Source organism: Mobula hypostoma, chromosome 8 (assembly GCF_963921235.1).
Source record: "Mobula hypostoma chromosome 8, sMobHyp1.1, whole genome shotgun sequence".
NCBI lineage: Eukaryota > Metazoa > Chordata > Chondrichthyes > Myliobatiformes > Myliobatidae > Mobula > Mobula hypostoma.
Genome location: NC_086104.1, coordinates 37,638,045 through 37,650,577, shown reverse-complemented (window position 1 = coordinate 37,650,577; position 12,533 = coordinate 37,638,045). Strand labels below are relative to the sequence as shown.

The 12,533-nt window shown below is 41.2% G+C and overlaps 1 long non-coding RNA gene across 2 annotated transcripts in view; it reads left to right on the top strand.

The window, feature by feature from the left end:
• The window catches only part of LOC134350471 (uncharacterized), a 53,455-nt gene extending 53,290 nt beyond the window's left edge, over positions 1 to 165 (top strand). Inside the window, exon 4 of one of the 2 annotated variants that reach the window (XR_010018902.1) lies at positions 70 to 165. This is a non-coding gene — a long non-coding RNA (uncharacterized LOC134350471). The remainder of the gene's footprint in view (positions 1 to 69) is intronic. The other variant, XR_010018903.1, reaches the window with a different exon arrangement.
• The last annotated feature ends 12,368 nt before the right edge of the window (positions 166 to 12,533 follow it).

Here is a 12,533-nt window from a genome sequence, read left to right as displayed (position 1 = left end):
ATGTCTGGTCAGATTTTCAGAACAGAATGGAAATGCTTAAGGGTAAATTCCATTTTTTTTTCTTGGCAGGACTAAAGAGGAAGTGGATCACACTAAGAAAAGATACTATTCTTCAGTGGAAATGTTACAGGCCGTGGGGACCTTCATATGTTTTTAATATTTCAGCTCACAATAGATGCATTTTTTGCTGTGATTTCATTCTTGGCCTCATTTCTATTTCTGCAAATCCTCACCTCCATTTTGTGAATTATATAGTTTTCTATTTCAGTCCAGCTGCCACTCCTCGATTAGCAGCAGAGGGGACAAACATTATGCTCTCAGGCAATGCTGGTGCTGCTCTGTGGTGACCACAGGGTGGTACTTGAGGGCAGCAGTAAATGTAAACTAGCTTTTCTTTTCCCTTTGGTAGAAACACTTGGAGTGCCCTGTCCTGCTCAATAGGAAATAATTCAAGTGCAATACCCTGTACCCTTTACCCCTTATATCGCTGTACAAACAATATTTTATTTTATTTTATTGAGATACAGCACAGAATAAGCCCTTACAGGCCTTCAAGCTGTGCCGCCCAGCAATCATCCAGTTTAATTCTAGCCTAACCACGTGACTAATTAACCTACCAACCAGTACGTCTTTGGACCGTGGGAGGAGACCGAAACACCCAGAGGAAACCCACCCGCCTTGGGGAGAACGTACAAACTCCTGATGGGCAGTGGCAGGAATTAAACCTGGGTTGCTGGTACTGTAAAGTGCTGTGATGACTACAACTGTATTGTGCAGCCCTAATTCTGTGTATCCGCTGTACCAGCAGTACCATCCTACTCCAGTAACCCCGGTACCTACTGTGTCCGTATACATAAAATGACACTGTCCCTGCTCACTGTACCCCCTGTAGCTCCTGTACCACCGTACCCAATCACTGTGAAATTGTATCTCCTGTACCCTTTTACGTCCTCTACCACTGTGCCCACTGCTCCTGCTTAGGTACCTACTGTAAGTACCATGCCTCCTGTACCCCCTGTTGCTGTACCATGTACCCACTATTCCGTCTATATGACTGAACGTAGCATACTCCCTGATTGTAAGATCACAAGACATAGGAGCAGAATTAGGCCATTCAGCCCATCGAGTCTGAGCCATCATTTCATCACGGCGAATTTACTATCCCTCTCAAACCCAGTGTCATTAATCAAGAACCTACCAGCCTCTGCTTTAAATTTACCCATGATTTGGTATGTACAGCCATCTGTGGCAATGAATTCCACACATTCCACACTAATTTTTCCCCATCTCTGTTCTAAATGGACATTCCTCAATTCTGAGGCTATGCCCTCTGGTCCTAGACTCCCCCACTATAGGAAGTATCCTCTCCACATCCACTTTATCCAGAACTTTCAATATATCACCTATCCCTTCTGTAGCAATGGGCTACAAATCCATTCTATTTTTATGAAACATTTAACTTCTCTCCCTGCTCCTTCTTTGCCTTGAAGACATCAAGGGTGAGCTTTTGATTGTCAGGACTTCTCACCTCCAAAAGTGTTTGCTACTGGCGGTCTTAACATTCACATGTTTGATTCCACTGACTTCCTGAGTATGGAAAACTGGTCGCTAGTGCTCAGATATTCATTTTGTTCTGGTGAACAAAGATAGGTTTCTGCCCTATTTCTTCTTGGAGTGCTACGTTACAGATATTCAAGGCATCATAGGTCAATCATTCTTCATGTGAACTTTATGAGCTAGTCTCCTGTGTGTGGTATGTAGCGCAAGACTGACCTCAGTCTAGATCCTAACACAGGATGGATTACTATGGAGAGAGACCTGGCTGACTAATATGTAGGAACCAATACATGCTTTAGTAATACATTGATTTTAAAACTGTACCAAATTTTGACCATAATGGTAGTTTAAATTCAGGTTGGTACCAGACTAAGGTGTTTCAAGGGAACACGATTAAAGTCAATTTGGAACCAAATCACGTAAAGGAGGTATTAGGCTAGGTGACCAACAGCTTGGTCAAAGTGAAAAATATTGAGTAGCACCTTAGAAGAGGAAAGAGGATTACAGAGGTGGTAAGGTTAATTCATGTGTCCAGAGTCCAAAGCGAGTCCAAAGCATGATCACCAGTAGTGGAGTAATTATCTGCAGGTTATCACAGCTTGATCAGCTTGAGTATCTTGGAAGTTCGTTAGGCTGGGCATGGTTACACAGAAAGGTAAGGAGTGAAAGTGTGGAGGCGCTTTGCAAAGAAAGATGGAATTTTCAAATGAAGTCATTCACTTTTTATCCATTCTGCAAGCAATCACATGATGGCTAGATCAAAAATGGTGACCTTGCAGATCATATCTCATTCCAGGACTTTAACCAGCTAAATCAGGGATTTTTGGAAAGCTCAGAATTCAATTTTAATTTAAGCCATCCAATTGGAATGGAGGGGCCATGTTCTGGTCTAATGTTAGCGTTATCCTTGCCCAACTTCACATTCCAAACACTTAGACAGCCAGCTTCTAAAGGAAAATAATTCCATCGTTGACAGTGATGTTTATATCCCAGGGAGAACTTTAAAAATGACCATTTAATGAAGTGGTTGGATGAAGTGAAATTTCCATTCATGTTCTGGCATTTGTTATTTTAAGTAAACCACAAACTAAAGCCACCAACTAAATAATTATTCATCAGAATTACAATTGTTATAAAGCAAGTTAATAATCTCCAGTTGTCATCTCAATTAATTAAGTGTCCTCTGATATGTAACTGCAATTAAAGATGACACTTAATCAATGATATGAAGTTTACAAAGCTAATCTCAATGCCGCTGACAATGAAATAGCTAAATTATTGTAAAAAATAGAGCCACTGCACTTTTACCTGGAGAATGCATTAAACACAATCATGGCAATATGAACATGGTGCTTAGGCCTGTTCTTTCCTATTGCTGTTTTCCTGTAAAGAGCAATTGTTTCTGGAAAACAGCTATGTCCCAATAGTCTGCTGCAATAAAAAAGATCTTCTTTCAGGCATGTCAGTTATTCTGTCAGTACTGAGTATGTGGCAGATGTGTGACTAACTATTTCCTTTTGAGACGTGGAGAATGAAACCCACTTTGAAATATGACATATGACCACATATTTAGCATCTGAAACATTGCCAGTCTGCATTGTAAGTATTGCTTTAATTGATGTTCTAGTCACTCTGGGTTGGACATTAGTGCCGTACTTACTGCAGAAAATATAGGTTGATGTTGGGGTTAGCAAACAATCATTTCACTGTAAATAATAACTGAGAGATCAGATTTCCAAGAGATGGTGTTTCTTTGGATTGAACTTGAAAGAGTCACAGAATGAATTCCTAACCTGATCAACAGGTGCACAGATAGAAGAATGTGTATGTAGCAACATGAAGCAAGAAGCTTGCCGTTTTGGCACCCAGCTCAGCATTCCCTGCCTTCAGTTTGACTTTAATGACAATATTACAGTTTTACTTCTTTATTCAAGGCAGCTAAAGAAAAAAAGAAAATGGATAATAGAGTCTTATTTTAAGTGAATGAAAATGTGATAGGATGTACTGATCGATGAGCCTCCATATACTTGGCACAGGCACAGCTTTTACCTCATTAACTGAAAGGAATGGCTGGCAGGCTCAATTCCAGGCAGTCAATCTTTTCCAGCTGAATTTCTTCCTGATGGCAATCTACGTCCCACCTCAATATGTATGAAGCTTGAGTTCAACAAACTACTCTCTGTGGTCAACAGCCTTGAAGCAGGATACCCAGGGGCTCTTTTCAATGTTGTCAGCGACTTCAATAAGTTGTCTTCAACATTTAAAGTTCAAAGTGAATTTTATTATTAAAGGACATATATGTCACCAGATACAATCCTGAAATTCATTTTCCTGTGGGCATACTCAACAAGTCTATGGAGTAGTAACTATAACAGGATCAGTGAAAGATCAGCCAGAGTGCAGAAGACAACAAGCCCTGCAAATTCAAATATAAATAAATAGCATTAAAAATTAGAAAATGAGATAATGAGATAAAGAGTTCTTGAAGTAAGATCATTGGTTGTTGGAACATTTCAATGATGGGGCAAGTCTGTGAAGTTATCACTTTCTATTTAAGAGCCTGATAGTTGAGAAGTAATAACCGTTTTTGAACCTGGTGATGTGAGTCCTGAAGCTCTTGTACCTTCTACTTGAGGGCAGCAGTGATTAGAGAGCATGAGCTGAATGATGGGGATCTCTGATGCTCGATATTGCTTTCCTATGACAGGGTTTGTGGGCACGTGGCCAAGTGGTTAAGGCATTGGACTAGCGACCTGAAGGTTGTGAGTTCGAGCACAAGCCGAGGGAACGTGTTGTGTCCTTGAGCAAGGCACTTAATCGCACATTGCTCTGAGACGATACTGGTGCCAAGCTGTATGGGTCCTAATGCCCTTTCCTTGGACAACATTGGTGTCGTGGAGAGGGGAGACTTGAAGCATGGGCAACTGCTGGTCTTCCATATAACCTTGCCCAGGCCTGCGCTCTGGAGAGTGAAAACTTTCCAGGTGCAGATCCATGGTCTTGCAAGACTAACAGATGCCTTTACTTCATGACAGCGTTTCATGTAGATGTACTCAATGGTTGGGAAGGCTTTATCAGTGATGTACTGGGCCAAATCCACTACCTTTTGTGTGATTTTTCATTCGAAGGCATTGGTGTTTCCATACCAGGCTGTGATGCAGTTAGTCAGTACACTCTTCACTACACATCTATGGAAGTTTGTTAAAGTTTTAATGTGATGCTGAATCTCCGCAGAATCCTAAGGAAGTAGAGGCACCGCTGTGCTTTCTTCACAATTGCGCTAATGTGCCGGGTCCAGGACAGGTCCTTTGAAATAGTAACAATCAGGAATTTAAAGTTGCTAACCCTCTCCACCTTTAATGAGCACTGACTCGTGAACCTCTGGTTTCTCTCTCCTGAAGTCTATAATCAGTCCCTTGGTCTTGCTGACATTGAGTGAGAGGTTTTTGTTAGATTTTCAATCTCCCAACTATATGGTGATTCATCATCACCATTGGTTCAGCCAATAACAGTGGTGTTATCAGCAAACTTAAATATGGTATTGGTGCTATACTTAGTCGCAGAGTCATAGGTGTAAGGCAAGTAGAGCAGGGGCCTAAGCACACAGCCTTCTGGTGCACCATCGCTGCTGGAGATTGTGGTGGAGATTTTGTTGCCAATCCGGACTGACTGGAGTCTAGAAGTAAGAAATCTAATATCCAGTTGCGCAAGGAATCAGAATCAGAATCAGGTTTATTATCACCCGCGTGTGACTTAAAATTTGTTAACTTAGCAGCAGCAGTTCTATGCAATACATGATCTAGCAGAGAGAGAAAAAAAATAATAGTAATAATAAATAAAATAACATGTAATAAATAAACAAGTAAATCAATTATGTATATTGAATAGATTTTTTTTAATGTGTAAAAACAGAAATACTGTATTTTTAAAAAGAGAGGTGGTGTCCAAAGCTTCAATGTCCATTTAGGAATCGGATGGCAGAGGGGAAGAAGCTGTTCCTGAATCACTGAGTGTGTGCCTTCAGGCTCCTGTATCTCCTACCTAATGGTTACATTGAGAAAAGGGCATGCTTGGTGCTGGGGGTCCTTAATAATGGACGCTGCCTTTCTCAGACACCGCTCCCTGAAGATGTCCTGGGTACTGTAGGCTAGTACCCAAGATGGAGCTGACAAGATTTACAACCTTCTACAGCTTCTTTCAGCCCTGTGCAGTAGCCCCTCTATACCAGACAGTGATGCAGCCTATCAGAATGCTCTCCATGGTACAATTATAGAAGTTTTTGAGTATATTTGTTGACATTCCAAATCTCTTCAAACTCTTAATGAAGTATAGCAGCTGTCTTGCATTCTTTATGACTACATCAATATGGGACCAGGTTAGATCCTCAGAGATCTTGAAGCAGCTCACTCTCTCCACTTCTGATCCCTCTATGAGGATTAGTATGTGTTCCTTTGTCTTACCTTTCCTGAAGTCCACAATTAGCTCTTTCGTCTTACTGACGTTGAGCGCCAGGTTGTTGCTGCAGCACCATTCCACTAGTTGGCATATCTCACTCCTATATGCTCTCATTGGCTGCTTGGTATAGCAGCCAAGGTATTGGAGCCTATTGATTAGTTTTGAGGGGATGCTAAGCGGTAGTTGATAAAGAGCAACATGATGTATACATCTTTGCTGTCCGAATGTTCCAGGATTGAGTGAAGAACTAATGAGATAGGTGGAACTGTTGCTGTGATAGCTAAATTCGAGAAGATGCAAGATGCCTCTCATGCAGGAGCATATATGTTTCATCACCAACCTCTCAAAGCACTTCATCACTGTGAATGTTAGTGAAACTGGGTGATAGTCATTGAGACAGGTGACAATGCTCTTCTTGGGCACTGGTATAAGATATAGAGATAGATAGACACTTTATTGATCCCATAGGATATTACACTGTCACAGTAGAATTGCAAGTGCACAGATATACAAATATACGAATATTATGATTATGAAGACACGTAGTCCTCTTTTATTGTCATTTAGTGGTGCATGCATTAAGAAATGATACATTATTTCCTCCGGTGTGATATCACAAAACACAGGACAAACCAAGACTGAAAAAACTGACAAAACCACATAATTATAACATATAGTTACAAACAGTGTAACAATACCATAACTTGATGAAGAAGTCCATGAGCACAGTAAAGTCCAAAGTTTCTCAAATGTCCCACATCTCACACAGACGGGAGAAGGAAGATAAACTCTCCCTGCCACGCCGACCACAATCCGACTCTGAGTCATCCGAAAACTTCGAGCTCTGATCAGCTCTCCAACACCGAGTACCGAGCGCCATCTCTGTCTGAAAGATTCGACCTCCTTCTTGGTCGCCAAAAGCAGGTAAGGCCGGGGATTTTGAGGCCTACCCTCCGAAAGATTCCTGACCACACAGTTACGACAGCAGCGAACAGGTGTTTCAGAAATTTCTCCAGATGTTCCTCTGTGCTTTCATGTCCATTCTCCATCAAATCAGAATTGTCCACGGCCCCTATTTAACAGATACATTATCATTTTTCACCGGAGGGCTGCGCACATGCAGGCACGCCGCCATCTTCTCCTCCTGCTTTCTTAGAAGAGAAGTAAGAAAGAATAAAAATAAGATCCTCAAACAGTCTAACAGGAGGGGGGGGGTGGTCATCACTTCCCTGGTATAGGTTGACTCATTATAGAGCCTAATGGTTGAGGGTAAGAATGACATTGGAGCAGTGCAGTTGCCTTAGTCTTTTACTAAAAGTGCTCCACTGTTCAGCCATGGTCAAATGCAGAGGGTGAGAAATATTGTCCAGAATTGCCAGGATTTTCCTTTATGTCCTTTGTTCCACCACAGCCTCCAGCGTGTCCAGTTTTGACTCCTATAACAGAGCCTTTCTAATCAGTTTATTGAGCCTGTTGCCATTGCCCCAGCACACCACCACCTAGCAGATTGTACTAGAGGCAACAGAGTGGTAGAGCATGTGAAAGAGAGGCCTGCATACTCCAAAGGACCTCACTGTTGTATCTAAAGTCCGAGGTATACAATATTAACAGGAAGGGAACCAGTACAGTCCCCTGTGGGGCCCCAGTGCTGCCAAGAGCCATGTATGACACACAGCTGTGAAGCCGCACAAACTGTGGACTGCCAGTCAGGCAGCCATTATACAGGATACAATGGAAGTGCCAACCTGCATTGAACAAAGTTTCCCCTCAGCAATGAGGGCTGTGTGGTATTGAAGGCACTTGAGAAATCAAAAAGCATGATCTTTACGGTGCTGCCCCACTTATCCAAATGGGAGTAGGCTCTCCTTAGCAGGAGATGACAGCAAACTGCAGAGGATCAAGGGCTAATTTGACCAGGAGCCAGGATCAGCTTCTCTAGGGTCTTCATGATCTGTGAGGTCATTCAAGACTCTTGATTGGCCCTTCTTGGGTACTGGGAGCACAGATGTTGTTTTCCACACAGTTGGGACCTTTTCTGGGCTGAGACTCAGATTGAAAATGTGCGGAGAACTCCACACAGCTGCTTAGCACACTCCTTCAGGACCTTAGGGTTCACACCATCCGGTCCCAATGCTTTGCCAGGTCTGAGTTTCCCCAGAGCCTTTTGCACCTGCTCAGTAGTGAATGTGAGTTCGTGATGACTGGGGAGTTGGTGGAAGGAAGTTTGTAGGGGAATTTCAGCATTCCAGACAACCCCGACACACTGCAATTCACCTATGGCCAAAACACGTCTATGGTAGACACCATCTCCTTTGCCCTACACTCATCTCTGGAGTGTCTGGCCAATAAGGACATTAACGTCAAAATATTGTTTATTGATTGCAGCTCTGCCTTCAATACTATAATTCCAAACTAAGTTTTAAGATCCAACTGAAATTGGTCCCATGACTTTATGACCAACAGAAAACAATCAGTAAGGATAAGCAGCAACATTTCATCCATGGTTACTCTCAACACTGGTGCTCCACAGAGATGCGTCCTCAGCTCCCTACACAGTTATGACCACATGACCAGATTCTGCTCTGACTCCTTCTGCAAGATTACAGATGATACCATAGTGAGCTGTAACTCAGATAAGGAGTTGGAGAACAGCAAGGAGATAGAAACTTAGTGACATGGAAACAACCTTACCATCAATTTCAGCAAAGCAAAACAGCTGGTCATTGACTTCAAAAAGGAGGTGGAGGTGTGCACATGGTCCTGTCTACATCAAAAGTGTTTTGAGGTTGAGCGGGTTAAGAGCTTCAAGTTCCTAGGAATGAACATCACCAAAATCGTGTCCTGATCCAACCACATAGATGCCATGGCCAAGAAAGCTGTCCACTACTTTCACTTTCTCAGACAGCTAAAGAAATTTGGCAATTTTTAACGATGCACCATAGAATGCCTAAGCCCATAACTTCTAATCTCCAGTGATCACAGGCCCAAGGCTATCAAATGCTCCTCATACATTATTCTTTTCATTCCTGAGACCATTCTTGTAAACCTCCTCTGGACACATTCCAATGCCAGCACATTCTTTCTTGGATATGGGGCCTAAAACTGCTCACAATACTCCAATACAGTCTGATGAGTGCTTTATAAATCCTAAGCATTGCATCTTTGATTTTATATTCCAGTCCTCTTAAAATAAGCGTTAACATTGCATTTACCTTCCTTACTACCAACTCAACCTGCAAATTAACCTTTAGAGAATCCTGCACTAGGACTCCCACGTCTCTTTGCACTTCTGATTTCTAAATTTGGTCCCCATTTTAGAAAACACTGTGTTTTTATTCCTTCTATCAAATTGCATCAACATATACTTCCCTACTGTATTCCATCTGCCACTTCTTTGTCCATTCTCCTAATCTGTGCACAACGGCTCGGCGTGACTAGAAGAATCTGCAGAGATTCGTGGACAAAGTTTCTCACATCACAGAAACCTACCTCCCCTCCATGGACTTACTATACTTCTCGCTGCCTCAGTAAAGCAGCTATCATCATCAAAAACCTCACCGACTCTGGACACTCACTCTTCTCCCCCTCCCATCAGGCAGAAGGTACAGGACCTCAAAGCACATATCACCAGGCTTAAGGACAGCTTTTATGCTACTGTTATTAGACTCTTGGATGGTGTCCTAGTACAATAAGATCAACTCCTGACCTCACGGTCTACCTTGTTAGGATCTTGCACCTTATTGTGCACCTGCACTGCACTTCCTCTGCAGCTTATTCTGCATTGCTATTGTTTTACTTTGTTCTACGTCACTGTATAATAATATATATGTATGAACAGTCTCCAGGACCAACTTTTCACTGAATCTCAGCACAATTGTGACAATAAAAAAAAACTCCAACTCCAAATCTAATTCTTCTAAACCTTCCATCCAATGATTATTAAACATAAAACAATAATGCTTTACTATCAAATGCTGCTTCAAATTCAAAGCAATCATTTGCACTATAATATAAGACCTTAAAACCATAAGATATAAAAACAGAATTGGGCCTTTTAGCTGATCCATTTTCCCCCTCAGCCCCAATCTTCTGCCTTTTCCCTATATCCTTTCATGCCCTGAATAATCAAGAATCTATCAACTTTTCCTTAGATATACATAAAGACCTGGCGTCTATAGCTACCTGTAGCAAAGAATTCCATAGATTCACCACTCTCTGGCTAAAGAAATTCCTCCTCATCTCAGTACTAAAAGGACACCCTCTATTTTTAGGCTGTGTCATCTGGTCTTAGAGTCCTCCACCAGAGGAAACATTCCCTCACCAAGTTTTTTAGGCCTCATGTATGTATACAAAGCATGGCCAGTGGTGCCTGTAAAAGGGGTGATAGGCATTTTTATATTTTCAACCAATTTTTATTTCCAGTAAATTCAATTAAATGAAAACAAGGAGAAAGTTAGATTTGTTCTCAATGAAAATGAATAACTTTGAAAGCGTTATATGGGGATTTTGTTCTTTGGGATGATATTGGAGCCTCCGCAATCCCACCTTCTTCTGTGTTGTACTCACCAGCTGAAGCCAGTGAAAAATGATCAAAGAACAGATCTATGTAAAGCATCTTTTTCACAGGGGAGTTGAATTGTTGGAAATGTTGTTTTCAAAAACTATTGCTGAGATCCACTTATTCAAGTCAGATTGAGGAATACATCCTCTGGGAATCATGGAGTCTGAGTTACATGTTAATGAGAGCTAAGTGTTGGCAGTAGCTATGTTGGGTTACCTTTGTCTATTGGGCTAAATAATATGGAGAAAGCAAGGAAAGAAACTAAAACATATTGCACATTCTTAAAAGTGTGCCTTTTTAAAGTAGTTATGTAAAAAAACTACAAAATTTCAGTTAATCTTATGACCAATAATGAAATGTATGATCGATGTGAAGTCACAGGCACCAAAGCCATGTCGTGAAAAAGAAACCATTTGCAACACTTCTGCCATCACACAATCCTGAGTCCCTGTAAGGATTATTCATGTCTTTTATCCATATTGAAGCACTTAAAGGAAAATAATTATTTATACAGTTATTATCAATGGGTAAATGTCATTCAAGCTTTGATATCTTTGTAATCAACAAAATTATTGTCAATCTTCTATATCAGACTGCTTCCACCTTTCAAAGTTGGATGGGAGATTTGAGAATGCAAACCCAAACTATTGCGCATGTAAAGTTGTTCAGAAAACTGAATAATAATTTTTTAAAATTTTCTGGTGGCAGATTTTTCTGATTGCTGGTATGTATCCAGATAGTCCAGGAAAATGACGCGACGCCCTTCACTGAACCCCTTAAAGAACCAAGTGGAAACGTGGAAATGAGTTGGAAGTGCACACTAATAGCTTTCTTTTTGCCATTGACACTACAAGAAAGCACCTTTTGTGGGGTATTTCGTGCTGCTGCAAGGGCCAAATGCTGCTTCATTGTTTTGTTGCCTCTGGTTACTGAACTTCAGTTTAAATACAGCATACATTACTTGATTACTGGGACTGAAGGGGGTTGTTTTGTTGTCTTCTCAGGCATAATGCAAAGGAATGTATGTATCAGGTAGCCAGATAACTACATCCTGCTACATATACTGCTTACACCCATACCTATTCATCAGCTTTAATCACTACACTCCTTTGGTTTAGGATGACAGTTCCTTTTACATGTTTAAGTCTGATAAAATGCAGCATAAATATTTAATTATATGGTTGGAAAGTATGCAATTAAAGGGCCTAATGTTAGGCTGACAGCAGGGGCTTATATGTTTTCCCTAAAAGTCCCAAACAATTTCAGTGGGAAAATGTTTTCCAACATATGAAAAGGGTTAACGTTAATTACTCTAAATTACAGCTGCTGGCAAGAGCATTTCTGTGAGGGGGATAATTCCAAATTAATACAGATGAGTACGGCTGAAAGTAAGTCAATACCTTCTTAACCCGGACATAAAATGCAAGTTGTTAGAACAATCTCCCTTATAAGAAGTTACAGCTTGCAAGAGCCTCCATGACTTCATTGTACAGGCAGATCTGGGCTGAGCCCAGTGAATGATTATTTCAAAAGTTCAAAATAGATTTGTTATCAAAGCACATAGAGCATTCTGTATGTCATCATATACTACCATGAGATTCATTCTCTTTGTGGATATTCACAGCAGAGTCAAAGAAACGCAATAGAATCAATGAAAATCTGCACACAGAGACCAACAACAGCATAAAGACCAACAAATTACAAATACAAAATGAAATAACTAAATACATAGTAAATAATATTGAGACGTTAATTGTAGAGTCCTTCAAAGTGAGTCCATTGGTTGTGGAATCAGTTCAGTGTTTAAGTTAGCCACACTGGTTCAGGAGCTTGATGGTTGAGGGGCAACAATTGGTCAGGAACCTGGTGTTGTGGGACCTGAGGTTCCTGTACCTCGTTCCTGATAGCATCAGCAAGAAGAGAGGATGGCCTGGATGGTGGGGGTCCTTGAAGATGGATG